This window comes from Lissotriton vulgaris, chromosome 9 (genome assembly GCF_964263255.1).
Source record: "Lissotriton vulgaris chromosome 9, aLisVul1.2, whole genome shotgun sequence".
NCBI classification, from domain to species: Eukaryota; Metazoa; Chordata; class Amphibia; order Caudata; family Salamandridae; genus Lissotriton; species Lissotriton vulgaris.
This window is the reverse complement of record NC_141697.1, coordinates 736,453,183-736,474,098: the sequence shown is the minus strand read 5'-3', so window position 1 is coordinate 736,474,098 and position 20,916 is coordinate 736,453,183. Positions and strand designations below refer to the sequence as shown.

Sequence of the window (20,916 nt, the reverse complement as noted above, 5' to 3'; positions counted from 1 at the left end):
TGGATTTCCGAGCCCTGAATGAAATCTCCACCTTCGATGCCTACCCGATCCCCCGAATAGACGAACTCATCGAGAAATTGGGGGAGGCAAAATATATAACAACGCTGGACCTGACTAAGGGATACTGGCAGGTACCCCTGAGGGAGGAAGATCGTCAGAAGACCGCTTTTACCACGGCAGAAGGCCACTGAGTTCACCGTCCTGCCGTTCGGACTCCATGGGGCCCCCGCTACGTTTCAGCGATTAATGAATACCATATTGAAAGACCTAAACACCTAGACCTCAGCCTACTTGAATGACATCGTCATCTTCAGCCCGGATTGGGAGACTCATTTACACCACCTACACCGGGTGTTTCTCACTCTGCAAGAGGCGGGATTGAAGGTGAATGCCAAGAAGTCCCGTATTGACTTCCAAAAAGTCAAATACCTCGGATACATCCTGGGCCACGGGCTTATCGAACTGCAGATAGAAAAAGTACGGGCCATAGCCAACACCCCCTTTCCCAGCACCAAAAAGGAGATGAGAGCCTTCCTGGGACTCATCGGTTATTACCGACTGTTTATACCACAGTTCGCACAGAAGGCAGCACCCCTCACAGACACCCTACAACAGCAGGTAATACAAGCAGTGTTGACCAAACCCACCATTGAAATGCAGGAAGCTTTCCACTCCCTCAAACGCGTAATACATCTACCCCCGTCTTAGCTTCCCCGGATTTCTCACGCCCCTTTGCCCTACACACGGACGCGTCCGAGTATGGGATAGGAGCGGTACTGTCTCAGGAGGGGGAGGACGGGTTAGATCACCCTATACTATATATAAGCAGGAATCTCTTTCCTCGAGAGATCAAATACCCAACAGTAGAGAAGGAATGCTTGGCCATAAAGTGGGCGGTGGAGAAGTTGGCCTATTATTTAAAGGGTCAACCATTTACCCTTTTTACGGATCACGCTCCACTTATGTGAATGGCCAGAACTAAGTTCAACAACGCAAGAGTAATGAGATGGTTCCTGGCTCTCCAGCCCTTTGCCTTCAAAGTCTGTCACAAAAAGGGCATTGATAACACGGGAGCCGACTACCTGTCACGGAATCCCCTTCCCGAACTGAAGTGTCCTGGAGGGATGGTGTGTAGCGAGGAGAGGCCGTCACCCCCGCGGCCCACGAGATCATCACCCCTTGTGGGGATTCATCATATGACCCCCCCCCCCCCCCTCTTGTCTCCACAGACAACTGATTGGGTGTATACGCCGGAGCCAGACTGTTCCCGGGACGAGGACTATGAGGACGGCGGTCCCTTTAACTGGCACCTGCCAGACAAAGGGGAGGAGCCTACACCGACGTCAAGTACGGCAGCAGACAGCGCGCAGGTGTGCTTGTTCACTGGAGGCATAGGAGGAGCTGGAGAGGAGATTGGAACGGAGTTGAGTGAGGAGACGAAGGGAGAGAAGCAGAGAAGACCGGAAGAGTAGTTGAAACATCCCGGGCAGAGAAGAGGAGAGACCCGTTGGCGGCGCGGGAGCCAGGAGGCCATCGGCATCACAAGCCGCCCAGCCGCACGACAGGAGGTGTGTGGCTCACAGAGGTACAGAGCCGCATCGAGGGCTGGGTGGAGAGGAGGGGTAGAACCGTCCCCTAACCCGAGTATCCCGTTACCCCTCCCCTTACACCTCCTTCCCCTCACCGTGACCGTAACTTGTACAAGTAACACTGGTGGTGTTTCCGCACTCCCTTTCCCTGGAAGTACTTTGTCCTCGGGACATTAGCCTGATACCTGTCCTTTCTTTCCTTCCTGCCGGCTGTCCTGGAGTCACCACGGAGCTGGAAGCGCCTCATTCCCACCGGAGTCCCCGACGCCGTACAAGGGAAGAAGACGGCCCGTACCCCAGGAGGAGGACGATAAGGAGTAGATGCCCGCGAAGGTTCCCTAGGAGAAAGACTTGTACTGACTTTCTGTACAGCCAAATAAAATCTGCTGTTACTAAAACCCGCCTCTTGCCCTTTCCTCCACAACCCGCTATACAACGTTAGAGAGCTGCTGATACAGATGAGTAACTTTTTTCATATTGTTTGCTGCTTGCCAGGCAGTGCTTCACTACATTAAAACTAGATTGTATTTTATTTGACTTCCATATTACATTACTTCAGTGAATCTCCATTATTTATTGACATAGCACTCTTTTCTCGCGAATGATAGATAAGTCACAAGAATAGGAAACCATGCATATATGGTCAGATAGTGAAAACTTCTAGTTTTGAGACTAAGGTTTTCTTCAGCTTTGCAACTGAGCATTTGTTTTCAGATCACGTTCTAAACATAATGTTTAAAGAACAACTATGGGCTCACATACGAATAACGTTCAGGGAAACATGCCATTGGGAGACTACCAATGTCACACTGGTTTTAACTGCAGAAGCATTCTCAACTTGAGAGAGAATTGCAAGATGTCACAGAATGCATTTGACGGCCCAAAGAAGGCATTCTGTCTTGGGCTGGGTATGCATAAAACAGAATACTTGAACAAATAAAATTGCACACTCAGGTAGAATCCGACAGCCCTCATCACATCCAAACTAAGCAGGATTATCTCTGCATCCAATGAATGACTAAGGGAACCTGCAAGTAAAAACAATCCCATTCATGTGGAAGTCTGGAAACAATTTCCCCCACCTGGAATAACAAGATAAAAAAGAGTAAGTGATCACCTTTGCAGAGAAGGCAAAAGATGCACTTAATAAACCCTGACTGGGGTAACAAGTCACTCTTGACACGTTAGCTGGAGGGATATGATCCCATTGTGATATATGTTCAACCAGAGTTCTTAAATGGGAAAAAGCAGTGTTTCCCAAACTGTGGGTCACCAAGCTGATTTTTGGTGGGTCATGAAAGTCTAAACAATACAGTAAATTTTGTATTTATCTTGTCACATTTGCTGAGCTTCAAAGACAGATGGCAAATATGAGGCTCTGTCTTATTAAAAATTTGCTGCCTACTTTTTAACATGAGGACTTGTGTTTACAAAATCCTCTCACTTTGCAGTCAGAGAAAAAAAGTGAAGTGAATTATGCGAAAATATTGATGGAGTACACAGAATGTGAAAGGTAAGGCTGTAGGATGTATTTTTTTGTGAAAAAAAATCAAAATATAAATGCCTGTAAATTAACTATACACAGTTAGTAAAGCAAAAATGATGCACATTTTAATGTGATTCTGAAGTGTGATAGAAACACTTGAGTTGGCGCGGCACAAATTATACCAGATTTTCACACATTATCATTTGTGTGCAATATGGTTGTCAGTGAAACTCTAGGTCTGTGTGCAAATGTAGTGGCCATATCAATGAAAAATGTGCTGTCTGTAAACGACAATGCACTGCCAAAAGTTATATTGAAGAATTTCCCGCTCATGTTCATTAAAACTAGGTGGGTTGCGAAAGTTTGTCATTCTAAAAGGTCGGTTGTGGTTCTAAAATTTCAGAAATACTGGGATAAAGTGTGGCGAATAAGGCCATTACTTTAAAGCGGTAGATAACACGTGCAGGAAGTGCCTTTTTTGACCTGGTCACCCCCCACTTTCTGCCTGGTATTTGATTTGATTCTGATTGGAAGTCTGGGTTCCTGCTAACCAGGTCTCCATTGCCAGATCTCTTTCACAAAATTGTGCAATTGTTTTTCCCAACTGGCAATACATTTTGTACCCTATGTAAATCCCTAGTAAATGGTACCCCTGGTACCTAGAGCCTGGGGTACTAAAGGTATGAATTGTGTCACCCTAAGGGACCCCTCATCAAGTCCATGCAAACTGCCACTGCAGGCTGGGTGTCTTGTTGCAGACAAAAGTGAAAACACAACATGGCACACAGCCTGTGTGCCGTGCCAGCCAACAGTGCAATAAACCCACATGACGCCAGTGTCGGATTTACTAATACTTTCACCTAGAGGGCACCTTAGAGATGACCCTTGAACCCCTACCAGTCACTGGTGTGCTGAATGACTGATTTTCACCAGCCTGCCACCAGAGACAAATTGCAGACCCCCAAGGGCGATGGCCTTTGCTCTCTGGGTGCCATAAGCCAACCCTGCTCGGGCAGAGAGTGCTTTGCATCTCTGCCCAAAGGATGAGCTGCGGAGCCAGGGAGCGTCAAAGAGGCCCAGCGCCTTTGGTATGCGAATCGGGCTTCTCTCACAGGAAAATAAACATACTGCCTTTGTCTTGAGCTCTTTGGCACCTGGACAGGTGGGAAAATTAGCAAGGCAAGACAGGCGTGTCCACCCTCAGGTGAGCACCGCCCCTGAACTGGGCTACCTGAATTGGATCAGACTTTTCAGAAGTGACCATCTTGGTGATGACAAACGTAGGAACTCCGGTATTATTCCCACTTCCACAGGGAAGTGATTGCATAGGGAAAGTAGTGACCCCAGGGGTAAGTAGGAACTCTGGTATTATGCCCACTTCCCCATGGAAGTGGTTGCATAGGGAAAGTAGTGACCCCACGGCAAAGTATCCCATTGGCTACTACCCTATACTCCCGTAGCGCCCTTAAATTCTGTGTTTAGGGGAGCCCTGCCACTAGGAAATCAGATCCTGCCGACCAAAAGAAGAAGAAGGGCAGAAGAGTTGTGGAAGCAAGAACTGCGGAAGATGGAACTGAGTTGGCACTGTACTGTTCACCTATTCTCGACAATTGTGCCAAAGTTGTCACGTCCTGCAAGCTGCTGATTCCCCAAAGACTGGGAGGACTCCCAACACTTCTTCAAAGAGTCAGAAGCTTCCATGGAGCAGCAGAGCTACTTCCCTGCATCCTGCAGGCACTGCAAAGAAGACTGTGAGACTATGGAACCACAATAACCAGATGCTACAAAGCACCACTGCACCTGTGCCTCCTAGCCAGAGCTGTAGTGGGCCAACAGCGCCAGTGTGGTCCCCTGGCCCTCCTGAGACAAACCCCACCTGGGATCAAGTATCAAAAACATGCTTTCCTCAAACCTGCTATTTTAACGAGCATTTGCAATGCAATAGGTCTCGCATTAGGAACGTTTGAGCTATTGGTATTGTAAATGACACATTTTTTATTTATGTGTTAGTTTTGAAAATAGCGAAATTAATAGCTTTGTCATTTACAATGCTAAAAGTTATACCTTTCGCAAATGTGACACCTATAGCATTTGTAATGCAATATGTGTTGTATTTACGTGACTTAGATGTATTGTAATTACAAATAACAATGGCTTTTATTTTTTTTAATAATTAATACTTAAATAAAAGTTATTGTAATTAATAATGGCAATAGCTTAAACTTTGGTAAATAATTTTGTGAAGATTATGTTCAGTGTATTTTATTGTGACCAAAATCCAAGAACAGAAGTGAAATATTAACATCTTTCTGTGAAATTTGTAATAAAGCTTGAAACATTGAGAGAACATATTTGGACCAGTTGTTGTTGAATGGTTGCACAGATTGATGCTGTGGGGGCGCTGAGTGATGTTGTGGTGGCGATGAATGATGCTGTGGCTTTCAGTGATGCTGTGGTAGCGTATAGTGATGTTGTGGTGCCCCTGAGTGATGCTGAGTGATGCTGTGGTGATGCGAAAGAGTGAGTGTGATAGATAGATAGAGTGAGGGCGATAGATAGATAGAGGGAGGGCGATAGATAGATAGAATGAGGGCGAAAGAGTGAGGGGGATAGATAGAGTGAGGGCAATAGATAGAGTGAGGGTGATAGATAGAGTAGGGGAATAGATAGATAGAGTGAGGGCAATAGATAGAGTGAGGGCGAGCGATAGATAAAGTGAGGCTGATAGAGTGAGATAGATAGATAGACAAACAGACAGACAGATAGATAGAGTGAGGGCGACAGATAGAGTGAGGGCGATAGATAGAGTGAGGGCAATAGAGTGAGGGCGACAGATAGATAGAGGGAGGGTGAGAGATAGATAGAGTGAGGGCGAGAGATAGATAAGAGTGAGGGCGAGAGATAGATAGAGTGAGGGCAATAGATAGATAGAGTGAGGGCGAGAGCTAGATAGAGTGAGGGTGAGAGATAGATAAGAGTGAGGGCGAGAGATAGAGTGAGGGCGATAGACAGAGTGAGGGCGATAGATAGAGTGAGGGCGATAGATAGAGTGAGGGCGATAGATAGAGTGAGGGCGATAGATAGATAGAGTGAGGGCGAGAGATAGATAAGAGTGAGGGCGAGAGATAGATAGAGTGAGGGCGATAGAGTGAGGGCGATAAATAGAGTGAGGGCGAGAGATAGATAGAGTGAGGGAGATAGATAGATAGATAGAGATAGATAGATAGATAGATAGATAGATAGATAGATAGATAGATAGATAGATAGATAGATAGAGTGAGGGCGATAGATAGAGTGAGGGCAAGAGATAGAGTGAGGGAGTCAGATTGATAGAGTGAGGGCAACAGATAGAGGGAGGGCGACAGATAGATAGAGGGAGGGCGATAGACAGAGGGAGGGCGATAGATAGAGTGAGGGCAATAGATAGAGTGAGGGCGAGAGATAGATAGAGTGAGGGCGAGAGATAGATAGAGGGAGGGCGAGAGATAGATAGGGTGAGGGCGAGAGATAGGGTGAAGGCGATAGATAGAGTGAGGGAGATAGATAGATATATAGAGTGAGGGTGATAGAGTGAGGGGGATAGATAGAGTAAGGGCGATTGATAGATTGATAGAGTGAGGGCGATAGATAGATAAATAGAGTGAGGGTGATAGATAGTGTGAGGGTGATAGATAGATAGACGGATAGATAGAGTGAGGGCGATAGATAGATAGATGGATGGAGTGAGGGCGATAGATAGAGTGAGGGCGATAGATAGAGTAAGGGCGATGGATAGATTGATAGAGTGAGGGCGATAGATAGACGGATAGATAGAGTGAGGGCGATAGATAGATAGACGGATAGATGGAGTGAGGGAGATAGATAGATAGACGGATAGATAGAGTGAGGGCGATAGATAGATAGACGGATAGATGGAGTGAGGGGGATAGATAGATTGATAGAGTGAGGGCGATAGAGTTAGGGGCGATAGATTGAGTTAGGGCGATAGATAGATTGAAAGAGTGAGGGCGATAGATAGAGTGAGGGCGATAGATAGTGTAAGGGCAATCGATAGATTGATAGAGTGAGGGCGATAGATAGATAGAGTGAGGGTGATAGATAGAGTGAGGGCGATAGATAGAGTGAGGGTGATAGGTAGATAGAGTGAGGGCGATAGATAGACAGAGTGAGGGAGATAGATAGACAGAGTGAGGACGATAGATAGACAGAGTGAGGACGATAGATAGACAGAGTGAGGGTGATAGATAGACAGAGTGAGGGCGATAGATAGACAGAGTGAGGGCGATAGATAGACAGAGTGAGGGCGATAGATAGACAGAGTGAGGGCGATAGATAGACAGAGTGAGGGCGATAGATAGATAGATAGATAGATAGATAGATAGATAGATAGATAGATAGATAGATAGAGTGAGGGCGATAGAGTGAGGGCGATAGAGTGAGGGCGATAGAGTGAGGGCGATAGATAGAGTGAGGGCAATAGATAGACAGAGTGAGGGCAATAGATAGACAGAGTGAGGGCAATAGATAGACAGAGTGAGGGCGATAGATAGTCAGAGTGAGGGCGATAGATAGATAGATAGATAGATAGATAGATAGATAGATAGATAGATAGATAGATAGATAGATAGATAGAGTGAGGGCGATAGAGTGAGGGCGATAGATAGATAGATAGATAGATAGATAGATAGATAGATAGATAGATAGATAGATAGATAGATAGATAGATAGATAGATAGATAGATAGAGTGAGGGCGATAGAGTGAGGGCGATAGATAGAGTGAGGGCGATAGATAGACAGAGTGAGGGCGATAGATAGATAGATAGATAGATAGATAGATAGATAGATAGATAGATAGATAGATAGATAGATAGATAGATAGATAGATAGAACGATAGATAGATAGAACGATAGAACGATAGATAGATAGATAGATAGAACGATAGATAGATAGATAGATAGATAGATAGATAGATAGATAGATAGATAGATAGATAGATAGATAGAAAAATAGATAGAGTGAGGGCGATAGATAGAGTGAGGGCGATAGATAGATTGATAGAGTGAGGGCGATAGATAGATTGATAGAGTGAGGGCGATAGATAGATTGATAGAGTGAGGGCGATAGATAGATTGATAGAGTGAGGGCGACAGATAGATAAGAGTTAGGGTGATAGATAGATAGATAGATAGATAGATAGATAGATAGATAGATAGATAGATAGATAGATAGATAGATAGATAGATAGATAGATAGATAGATAGACACTCTTTGGTATCTGCCCACTGGAAATATAAAAAACACTGAACAAAGAAAAGCATGCAGAATGTGAACACATAGTGAAATACACAAATTGGCACCATGAAAGACCACCAAAATGAGAACGCAAGAGGTTAACAAGTTGACACACTTATACATCACAGGCAGAAGCAGTGTAACCTTTCCTCCGCTTCTGTAACTGCGCATGATTGCATATGAAGGAGAGCGAGGTGTGTGGTGTACTAGAGTGAAGTGTGTGCTAGTAAAAGATCACGTTTGACATGGTGCAAATCACAAGGTGAAGGTATGGTGTATATGAGTGATAGAAATATTTGCAAGAGGGAAAAGATAGAAACACATGGTTGTTGAAAGTTCCTGAATAACAAGCAAGAACCTAGGAGGTCTATAGGCCAAGCAAATTGCTGGCAACACTGGAAGTGAACCAGTAGTAGGTCTTAAAACTTTTTCCCTTTGACCCTACTCTCCCTGTTTGTTTTTGTTGAAAGTTCCTGTCTGCACGTCATGACGTACTTTTCCACACAATCCAGGATGACATGGATAAGTGAAGAGGGGGCATAAGGGGACAGGGCTGGAGTGCCAAAGAAAGGGAGAGGCAGTGTCATTGGTCCGCTACTATTGTCATGCCTTTATGAGGCTGTAAGCCTCCACATTTGTACGAGGGGTGCTCTGCTTTGAATATTTATGCTACAGCAAATACAAAAATAAAGATGATCTATTTACAGCAACTCAGCACATTTCTCGGGCCTGCCAGCCAACAGATCAAACACAGCCCACTGCCATTTGTACAGAATAAACAAAGTGTATGGCGCATTTAAAAAATGCAATCATTAAAAACTAAACTAGATAAATTGGTAACATGAATCTGTGAACACCCAAAATCACAGGAGCCTGCACGCCCTCCTTTTACACCTAGATACAGTGGAACATGAATCTGTGAACGCCCAATATCTCAGGAGCTAAATCTTTAAAAACAATCTGGTGGCATTATGTACTACGGTGCATGTCGTTAACGCACATGCTGGAATTACTTTTACATTTTATTAAAACCCAGTGACTGCTCCCAGGAGAGAGTGTGTCTGGAAATGGTTTCTGTTTTATTTGCAGATGTGCCCAGTAGATGTGCACTGGGGGCAGCTGGCCTGAGCAGTTGGCATTGAATGGAGGCTCTGCCAGACTGGACAGCCTGAGCCATGCCACCGAGGGGCAGGCCTTATTAGCATACCAGATGTTAGGATGGGGGGGGGGGTGAATTTATGTAAGGGGTGAACAGTCCACTCACAGGGGATTTGATTTTTGGGGCATATGAATGAGTTTCAGAATATTAACTCCTTGTGCATTGCATAGTTATTTTGAGACACATTGTAACAGCCTTAAAGCGCACATGCGGAGACCCAAAGAATGAAGGCGTGGGAGTGTAGAAGCAGAGGTGTGAAGGTTAGCAGGCACGGAATGGAAGAGGGGACAGCAGAGAGGGCAAAGAAGGAATGAGAAGGAATGGAGGGGGTGACATAAGGAATGGAGAGAGAGAAGAGTAAGAAGGAATGGAGTGGGAGAGGGGAGAGGGGAGGAGGCAATGAAGCTTCATCTAAATTAAAGATTTTAGTAAAAAAAGCACAACATGGCGCCTCTGTAGTTATCCTGAAACAGGAAAACGAGCACTGTACACAATGACGAGGGATTTTCCAGAACAAATGGCGAGGTCCGGAGCTCCAGCCGTGGTCTGGGCAAGAGGCCACTGACCCTGCGCCCCCACGGAGCACGCATGAGAGGACTGCAAATTGTAGTAGCACTGAGTGCTTCCAGTAAACACAGTCAGACACATCTCACCAGACTGACACCAGCACACATTACACACCGCCCAAACCCCCTGGCTTCTCGTTTGATGAAATCAGATTGCGCAATTTCAACAGTGGGTATACGACATTCTTCACAATATTGAATATGCACGAGAGGGTATATATTTCTAAACACATGTAACATTTCACAGGATGTTGAAATACAAATAGGATCACTAAGTAAAGAACATAAGCAACAAAACAAACCCAGCATACGAAACCGAAACGGCTCCATGGACGGAAAATATCCCAGTAAAATATTGGCAGCTGAGGAGGCCGCTGTAGCCAATGATCTTGCTCTGACAAGAAAAAAATGTATTGTTGGTGCCTGGGCGGGCAAAAATAAAGACGGAAACCCCAAAACAGGAAAGAAAAAACGGGCTGCCTGCAACACATTTTTACCGAAAATGGGAGAGACATGGTTTATAACTCACGCCAGACCCTTAATGCATTCCATTAATTGAGGGAGTGGGGCATGTTTTCTACGTTGGGCACGAAGCGGTGCAAAAACAGCCAGCTAACTAGCGTCCGGTATCACGGGGTTCTAAAACATAAGGGGGGCATTGGTTATGAGGCAATACGCGAGTCTTGCTGAGGGTGTACTCGAAGCGAGTGTTAGGCTCTTTTGATAACTGATTCCTGGAAAGAGTTTCTACATGGCTGCGCAAGCCTGGAAGTGATTGCAGCTTAGCTTGGGTGTCTGTGTGTGTGTGTGTGGTCCACCTCCCGGTGGCATGCCCTTCAGGTAACGAGACAGGAAGTGCCTTGTGCACGCCCTGGGTGGGTGCAAAAGCTCCTGTGCGCATGTGACACGCGCCCCATGCTGAGCTTACAAACAAAAGCATTGGGTGGAGGCAGCCCTCCCCTCCTAGTGCCGGATAGTAGACACGGGCTTCCAGAGAGGGGGAAATCGCAACCTGATGCGTGTGGTACAATGCCCGTGAGTTTGTCCTCCAGGATCAGTGACAGAAGAAGCCAAGAGGTGTGGCATCAATTAAAATGCAGTCGGGGAGGAAGTGTCGATGGAGGTCTGCGACGGGCGGAAAACAACAATTCAAACAATGACACTACAAATAAACTGCAAGGGGCGGGAGATGTTGTGTGGGAATGGTATGGGGAGATTAGATTAACTGGGAGCAGCGCCATGAGCCAGCAAGGAGACAGCAGAAAGAACAAGTGATGCGCGCTCTGTGCTGGGGAGGGCCATTAGCCTGAGAGAACTCGTGGCGAGATCAAAGGAAGGGTGGGAGGGACATTGCGAGCGAGGGGGGCCGGGTGTGCAGCCTGGTGAGCTGACGTGGCAGCAGAGGCGGAGCGCGGGGCGCGCGCACGAAGTGTCTGGTGGCAAATGGCAGCTGTTCACAATGCGCGTGGTTCTGCTCACATGCACTGTACCTGATCCGCAGTTTGGGTACACTTTTGAAAGCCTTACTATAATCTCGCCAACAAGCATCGCTAAAGCAATGCCTTAGGCTTGACCTAAAAAGTACTTATCTGATTTTGATGATCTTGGTGCCTTACGTTATATAAAAATAAGTGCTATTTGTAAAAATTGGTGAGGATCTCCTTATTGAGTTGTGTGGACCATTTATTATGTGTGTGTGCCCAGCGGATGTCTAACACTCCTCTCTGATGAGCCTAAGGCTGCTCGACTCCACTACATCATAAAAGAGCACCTTGGGATTGCCAGTGTAAGCCATGTCCACTTGTAAGGGAATACCTGAACTCTACACGATATACCTCTTTTTTGTAAACCACTTAAAAAGAGCCAGATTACTACAACATGCTAAAATGACTTTATAAAATTACCCTGGTATATTGGTTGTGGTACAACAGTCGTGCTACTGATTGTCGTGCAACCTTGCCTTCCTATTGTATAATACTGTTCTTCCTCCAATGCTCACTAATCTATTTGAGGGGGGACAAGGAAATGAGATGTGCATTTGAATTGGAGCGAAGACATTTTCTGTCTGGTTTACTATAACTGTTTGGAGGTCGCTATCCTGTGTACATGGATTTCCTCTCCACCCCAATTAAAACATTGGACTGGATTACCTAAATTATTGGATGAAATAATTCCCAGACGAGTACTGTAAGAGTAAGTGTTGGGCACGATGTAGATAGAAGTTGGTTGCTTATGCTCAGTGCGGAGGACTGAAAGCAAATTTGCACTTCACACAAGAAGCCCCTCAAATAAGTAGGCACTACGCTAAGATGTCCCTTGCGCTTCAGCTTTCTAGCCTGACAGCCTATTATTTCCATTAGGATTTCATGGTTCACACACACTAGAATAGTAGTGGAATGGGGTTTTATTCTTCTCAGTTATGTGGTATATCTGTGGCACGTTCTTATGGGTAGTCCACTGAAATAAGCATGTGCTCCTGTTGACTTTATCCATTAACTTTTATCCCACTTTACCTGGTGTCAGACCGCTCCTCAGAGGGCCAGGGGCAAGCAGGAACAACTGGACCGTAAATATTCCACCTGCACTTGACTCTCAGAGGTAGAGTTGGTCGAACAGTCCAAGGCTTCTCGATGGGGATCTAGACACAGGGAGTGAGCACAGGCTCACAACTCAAAATACTTCAGCAGCAGCAATAAATGATTGTCCTTTTTTTAATGAAAAAGCATTAGTTCTATAAGAACACAGTAAAATACTTCATTCACAAACAATACACACAGCACCCTGAGGTCAGGCCTCTAATGTTTTATAGGCAGGTCCCTGATTCCCACTCCTTTCTCCCTAGCGGTAGTGGTTATTCCCCATTTCCTATAGACAATATTCAGGTTAAGCCCCATTAGTAGTCCTTGATGCAGGAGTCCCACTTCAACTCTTTATTAAAGTTGAGTGTTCTGTGCCGAAGGGCTATATGAGACGCTAGTTGACCCAGGTCATCTGGTCCTTAAATCAATCTTACCTGTATAAGCAGGATCTGAGCGACTGAAGTCTCCGAGCGTGCCCCCTTCATGAGCGCTGATACTGCAGTGGCTGTCTCCGGTAAGTACCTCACATACAACCCTGGAGTGGCAGCAGTGGGGTGTCCTGGAGTTCCTCACATGCGGTGCAGCGGCAGCAGAGATCCTCAATGCTGTTAAGTTTCTTGGGATACTCCCCACAGATCAGGGGAGGAGTTGTGATGCTGCTAGTGCTGGTCCTTAGTCCGAGCTTGGGCCCACTGGGGTAATAAGGCAGCCTCCTCCTCATGACGACAGTCTCAACCAGGCTGCGCTCCTTGCCTTGTCACCGTGACTCCTAACCCCTGGGCATTCGGGGTCCCCATCTCACTCTGTACGTGGGCTACGGCCCGATCCGCACAGCAGCACTCTTCACTGCGGCCCCACCTAGCATACAGAGTCACCGATTTGCAACCTGCACGTGGGCGATGACACTATCGGTGAAAAAAAGTTCACAGTAGCCCTCCTCTGGCATTGGGGGGTTGACGACTTTTCCTTGCACACAGGCAGTGACCCAAACGTTTCAGCAGCCGCCTCCTCACACCTCGCTACGGGGATCCAATGGACAGGATCCCCACTGGACTGTGCTCCCTCCAGTATTCTCTTCTTCCTCACATTTCACACTGGTCTTAGCAAGCAATCAGGCACTAATGTTTCAGGAGCAAGAGGACTTTAAGTGCCTGGTTGATGTCCCCTCAACCAGCTGGGAGACTAGAAGGCCTTGGCCTCCATTCCTGGTCACAGGCAGAAGTTTTACAGAGCTTCTCCTCCTCGCACAGCGTAAATGCCCGATTGAGGGTTGACAATTTTGAGGGCCTTGAGCTCCACTTCTTATAGTCCATTTCCAAACACCAAATGTGATACAGAGTCTGACTCTTTGAGGTTTATGTTGGGAGTCTTCTGCTTTTGAAGTGACCTCTCTTCGGCCTGACTCTTCTTCCAGAAAGACGTCTGTCACAGCAGGAGCAACTCCAAATCACATCACAGGCCATGGAAGTAACTAGACGTTCACATCTGAATGCCAGCCACAGTGAAATGTGTTTCGATCAGAAGGTTACCCCCAGACCCCAGCCCTACTACATATGATTCTCTTATCAGCTACAAATCCTTTCTGAGGGGTGCCCAGGACTCTTCCCAGTGACCTCTTTCTGAATCAAAGAGCAGACTTTGAAGTGTACTCTGGAGCCTGGCTTTCGCTTCCTCTGGTGTGCCCCACCCAGTTACAGGAATGCAGCAATCCTCAAACCAGTCTGGGGGGATTGCTCTACCTCCTAGTGCTCCCCCAGTTAACCCTGGGTCTCCCACAATTGAGGACAGAATCTTCCCTGTATTGTACAATTCCCATGCACACATACAACCAGTACAATCATATAATATACATGCACTGCACAGCACTATAGCCTTCATGTATTATAACATTCACAGGCACACATACATTCATGCACATACACATGCCCATGACGTACAAGCACAGCATGGCACCATTCCTGTACTGTACTAATCACATGCACACATACACCAAGCACATGTGTAACACACACGCACTGTGTAGCGCTCACACCAAACTCATGTAGTCAAGGGTGAGCTAAACACACAGCAGCGGAACGTTAAATGAGTACGCCTGTAGACCTCACTCCCGTGAAAATGTAAAATAGACATGTTCATTTATACTGATCACTACACAGTATACTGCCACCACCGTGCTCGTGCTGCTTAACTTGTGGCAAAGGCAGTAGCCTTTCACCAATCTTTGGGTGCCACTTTGGGCCCCACTCCTGGTTAAAAATGACCACAATCCATGAGACAGGCCTATGTTATGGTACATGCATGAAATCAGGCATCTCAACATCACTGAAGTTGGGACACTTAGGATAGGAGTGCACGTTTATTATTATGCGATGAACATTTCCGTCCAAACACCTGACATCAGCCGACTATAAACTGTAAACAAATGGGGGTGGGGTCGCACACTACTCACACACCGGCGGTGTCGCCCCTAAGGACTCTGGTCAATGTAGTAAAGTGTTCGCGATGCATCATCTTTCGATCTTCTGCTATCTTCGCTGTCTTGTCTGCGCTGCCACTATGAACTTCAAACAAATTTAACACATTGCAAGACATTCTCTTGACTGCAAATCGACAGCAAGCGAACGCTAATCCATTCTGTGCACTGATAGGCATAATGGGATAACATAACTTATAAGAAAAAATCGAAGTTAAAGAACTCAAGAGCAATGTAATGCAGTTGTTTCCCTAAAGTAACACCATTTTGAACACTTTTACCTTCAAAACGTTGTTTTCATTATATTTAATAAGCAGGTTGAGGAGTGCTGTTTCGTTTTAAGGTCACTTTGTAAGCAATGCCTAAAACTACCCGGGTCCTTTCAAGAGATTGGGGATGACTCCCTGGAAACAATAGATGTGTTCTTCCATGTGAATATGAATTACAATGCTTTGAAAGACTCTTCATGCCCCAAATGTGCATCAAATGTCAAAACATGGTGTTCAATGTTTCAATGAAATGTATTAACTTTGGAGTGTTCGATTTTCATTTACACAGCTTTAGGGACCATGCTACATTCTAAGTGCACAGACTCAGTATAGGATGTTTTCATGACCCACCAAGAGGGTACTGAGACAAGCCTAGGTCAACATATTTTCTCATTCAGCCAGAAGACTTACATAAAAAAGTGAAACTCCTTTGAAGTGAACATTTAGATCCTGAAGAAGGTCTAAATCTGGAAAACATCGCTGACCTAAATAGCCATCTGTCCTCTGTTCCTTTCCTGCCCCTCTCTCAATGTTATACATTATTGCAGGCCAAACTAACTCATGAAAATGCATAGTACTTGTTTATTTCCCTGAGTAATGTATTGGTAACACGCTTTAACAAATATACACATTTCATAATAATTTTGTTACTGTTACAACACTGGTAATATCACAATTATAGTGTTAATAGTTTGGAGCAAAAAAAAATATCTGGTAAACTGATTACCAGCCACTATTTACACTCCACACAATTCGCAACTTATTTTAAATGAGGGACCAGGTGCTTTAATGCTACATTTCACTGGGCGCTGAAACTCAACTCAGTGCCATCTAAAGGGCTTTTGAGTTAGCACCGCAAGGTGTTAGGGGTACGGGTGTGCTTTGGGTATTCTACCAGTAGTACACGCATGTGTGCCCCAAAGTAATAGAGTCTGTAAAGATTATTTGTGGAATTAAAAAGCATACAGACACCAAGGCTATCAGTGCAAGTGAATGCGGTTCATCAAAGCACTCCCCTCTCCACCATCACATTTGCATGAACAAAAATACATTGCTGATAAGCATCACCTTCATGCCTTTGGGAAACCAACAGGTGTAACTGGTGTTGCTGACTATCAGATAGGTATGGAGTGGCTAATTAGTTCAGTTACTTATAGAATAACAGCTGGAAAAAAACTCACACTTATTTTCAGATCATTTGACATGTTTTTCTCCCACATTTGCATTGGTATCTCAATGCTTATGTTAAATAATATAATTACAAAGAGCACGTGGTCTATATTCTTAAAAATTGTTGCTGGGGAGAAGCACACCATCACAGAAAAGGTACTGCTTGCTCAAAGACATTTAGCACCAGGGTTACTGAGCACATTGAGGGTAACATGAGCACTGAAAACTCAACAGTATGAGAAACAGTACAGCTGCAATTTTACTTAAGCTTCAGCAAATTATAAATTGGAAGAATTTTTAAATGTTTCAAAAATTAAACCAAACCTACAGAGTACAGTAAAACTGCTATATTCAAGTGTTAAATTATTGGTAAGGACTTTTCGTTTAACCAGTCACTGATCAAAACAAGTAAAAGCAAATTCAAGGGCCACTGCTAGTCATTCATTGCTACCGTAGACTGGCCTTGGGTTACACTCGCTATGTTCCAGTGGAAGCCAGAAGGAGGACTTCAGTGGCCGTATTACAATAAGTGCCCCGGGGGGCGCAATGGGCATTTGTGCCCGCTTTGCCCCCCCCCCCCCCCGGGGCACTTTGTTATTATAGAAGGGGCGCAGACGCTTGTGCGTCTCTTCACTCAACCGATAGCGCAGGCGCACTTAAAGCACCAGCGCTACCCTCAGAGGGTGTTCCCTCATTTGCATAGGGGCTGCCCAATGCAAATAAGGGAATTCCTTTGACGCTGCGTCCATGCCATATTTCAGACGCAGGCCCAGAGTCAAAGGTGCCCTCAAAAGGCGCACCGACAGTGTGCCATTTAAATGGTGGCGCACTGTCAGTGCACCTCCTCAGAGTAGCCCTCTGCAGGGTGTAAAGGGGTCCCATGGACCCCCCCCCAGACATCCTCTTGCAGACGGGTGCAGTCATTGACTGAACCATTTGCAAGGGGATCTCTATTCCCCTGTAAAATGGCAGGCGTGGGCCAACTGCACTGTGGTGAAACAGAGCAGCTGCTCCGTGTTTTCACATGAATGCGCGGCCCCCGGGGCAGTGCGCGGCTACCCTGGAGGCAGCGCATACATCCTAATAGGGCGCAATGTCATTGTATAAGGATCCAGATCTACATTCCTGAAGTGCAGCTACTGGACATCCTTATATCTGAGAATGAGTACGTCATTGAGAGTTTAGGAGAGTGGGAGCCACTATAAACTGCCAAACCTGCAGAACCGCTGCCTCATCTAGAAGGGGGAAACAACAGGTTTACACCAGTGTAGCCTCAGCCGGCACCATCAGTGTGAATCGCTGACGTGAAAGACCATCTGTCACTGGGCCATCAAGTCATGGTGATGACTGAACTGCCCTTCTTAGCTTAAGCAGGGCAATTCTCACTAGATTTTCCTGTAGCAGACCTCCATGTGGGGTATGGCACCCCAAGCAAGGACATGAATCAATGACCATGACACGCTCTGAGAGAAGATGCCAAAGAGGACTCATCCTGTCAACTAAAGTGTGGTGAGTATGTTCATGGTAAAACCTGGGCCCATAATGGTAAATTTATAGTATAATCCCAGTCTATCATGTGCCCTATTTGCATATATACATCCCTTTTGCCCACGGCATTCCTACTATAGTGATATTCATTGGACTCTACTGCCGGAAACAGCCTCCTCCCTGGGCAGACGAAGGACTGTCAGTTACGTGGTGAGTTTCTAGGGGGTTGGTTAGTACGTTCCTTTTTTACCCTCTTATGTTTTATTTGATTATATACTTAGGTAACAGTGAGCCAATTTCTTCGCTCTGAAGACTCCAATGACAAATAATCTTTGAAACAGGGCACAGCACTTACTAATATGTACGTTGATAATGTTTTATGGTGCTCGTTCAAACAACATACTCTGAATCAAACTACTTATCTGTAACTATTATGACTATTGTGATAGAGTAATGGTATATAGAAAATGCTAATAAAAGTGTGCTTAAAAAAAATTACACGCTGGGAGAACAATCCCTCCACATAAGTGCCAATGTTAGAAACAAGCTCCTGTGCTGGGGTTTTGTTTCTTCAAAACAAAAAGTTATTTGTACAGTGGGCACATTAAACATTGCGCCTGCTCAACAACGTTCAGGGCCTTCAGCAGAGACACTGCCCCACACCAGCTCCATTGAAGACATCAAGATCCCTGCCTGCCTGGTGGGATCTCCAAATCTGACAGATAGTTGTCCACTAGGGTAGAGGATGTATCCTCCATCGATATGCTGGCCCAGTCGGACAGTGCCTAAATGACCCTGAAAGTCTTGAAAGAGCTGGGCGTAGTGAGCCTACTGAACACAAGGAGTACTTATGGGACAGATCAGATGGTTAAGAGCCAGGAGGAGAAGGACTCTAAAAAGGGTGCCTTGCCTCCATTCCCAAAATGAAGTCAGAAGAAGTTCAAGTTAGCAGTTTTTTGAAAGGAGAGTCAAAATCGGAATCTAGTGGTGCAAAACGTATCTTAGCTGTTCAACAGTTATGCAGCTTATTAGCCTAGTGGTCATTTGTAACTATCCGCTGACTCGGTCCTACATGTGAGGGGCAAGGAATCTGTCTCTTAAATTAACTGAACCCTCAACAGAAACTTCCTCTGGCTTCATCAAAGGATCGCCTCACAAGCTGGACCAGTTCGGCTAAAGCATGTGAAGAAATATATTGTGGCGTTTTCAAACTTAAGGTCTCCAAAGTTCTGCTCATCTGAAGGACTGTCTCTTTGCTGTTACAGTTTTACAGCAATGCAATATTATGGTACGGGTGAATGCGCGACTTGTGAAGAGGGGACAAGGGTCTTCCGTGCTCAGTTGGTGATAATATGCTATAGTCACTCTGGGATAGGTTTTTCTAAGAAATCCACTTCCCTGTCCCAGCGCCTGTATGTAAGCTGAGTATGTATATTTTATTACAATGTAACATTACCCCCCCCCAAGGTGTTTGTCCTTTTCTGTGATATTGTAAGGTTAATTTTCTCTCCTTGGAAATCTGTCCATCTTCCCAATGTCATCTCCCAACTCATGAAGTCTCTTTTCTGTTTTACATGTAATGTTGGTCAGATCACTATGGCTAGTTGTATGCGGTCAAATCTCTACACATCTGCATATATGTTCTTGTTGGTGGCAGAGTAGATGGAACTGATTTACAGCAGAATTGTATACGGTAAGACGGAAAAAAGAAAGTAGGCCCCCTTGCTATATTGGTCTGGGACCAGGGGAAATGCAAAAAGAAAACAGACAGTGTCCGACACAACAACTAGACTCCCTATATAGTCCAATCAGTTTAGAGCAAATTCTTGCGAGTTCTATGATTGAACCCTTACTTATTTAGAAACCTAGAATGAGGGGAGGTGAACTATGCTTGTGCTGACAGGGTTAAAGTGATTTATGCACTTTAAAAAAGCTTTTTACAATGAGTCAGAAACTGTTTTCCAGAGTTTGTTTAAAACAAAGAATACATATATTTTATTTCATTTCGTACAGTTGTATAGACCATTAACATCTTATTGGTACATTAAAATCATGAGTTACACAGAAAAACAATGATCATTGAATAATACACAAAATTGTTAAAACATTTTTTATACAAAATCATTAAAAAATGTTCGAGAGAACAAATGTTGACGCGGTGTTTCGGTTTTTTGGGTATACAAGCACCTTCTTCAGGACAGATTCTCAAATGTTTAAACTCTGGATTTCCTCAGAGTTATACATGCTTCTGGATCCTAATGTGGATATACAAATGCAAGGGGCGTCCCAAGGTTCAATTATTATGGGTACGTGTTCATATGCACTTAAATAAAGAATTTTCAAATGTTACCACTGTACAGGAGAGCCACCGATTTAGATTTGGTTCTTCAACTGTAATTCAATTAAAAGTGATAGCACGAAAATCGCTGCAGCCGTAGACCTTTTCCACTTCGTCTATTGGCATTAAAATCTTGGGGGTTGACCTCTCGTCTTTTTAGCGAAATTACCACCAATCGTTTATAAGTAGTCGGCCTCCCTGCTCCTCCTGGTACAATGTTACCCGTTCGGTCCCGTAATCGATTCGATTTACGATTTGCATTCGTATATCCACATTAGGATCCCAAAGCATTTATAACTCTGAGGAAATCCAGAGTTTAAACATTTGAGAATCTGTCCTGAAGAAGGTGCTTGTATCCCCAAAAAACCGAAACACAGCGTCGACATTTGTTCTCTCAAACATTTTTTAATGATTTTGTGTAAAAAATGTTTTAACAATTTTGCATATTATTCAATGATCATTGTTTTTCTGTGTAACTCATGATTTTAATGTGCCAATAAGATGT

At 44.9% G+C, this 20,916-nt stretch overlaps 1 protein-coding gene across 2 annotated transcripts in view; it reads right to left on the bottom strand.

Annotated features, from left to right (window-relative positions):
* The window catches only part of DHX34 (DExH-box helicase 34), a 418,314-nt gene that overhangs the window by 30,117 nt on the left and 367,281 nt on the right, over positions 1-20,916 (bottom strand). Inside the window, exon 18 of one of the 2 annotated variants that reach the window (XM_086938486.1) lies at positions 12,624-12,732. The exons of the other annotated variant lie outside the window; for it this stretch is intronic. The gene's annotated coding sequence lies outside the window, so the exon portion shown is untranslated. Of the gene's footprint in view, positions 1-12,623; positions 12,733-20,916 lie in introns of those variants that run through there. 2 annotated transcript variants of the gene reach the window in all.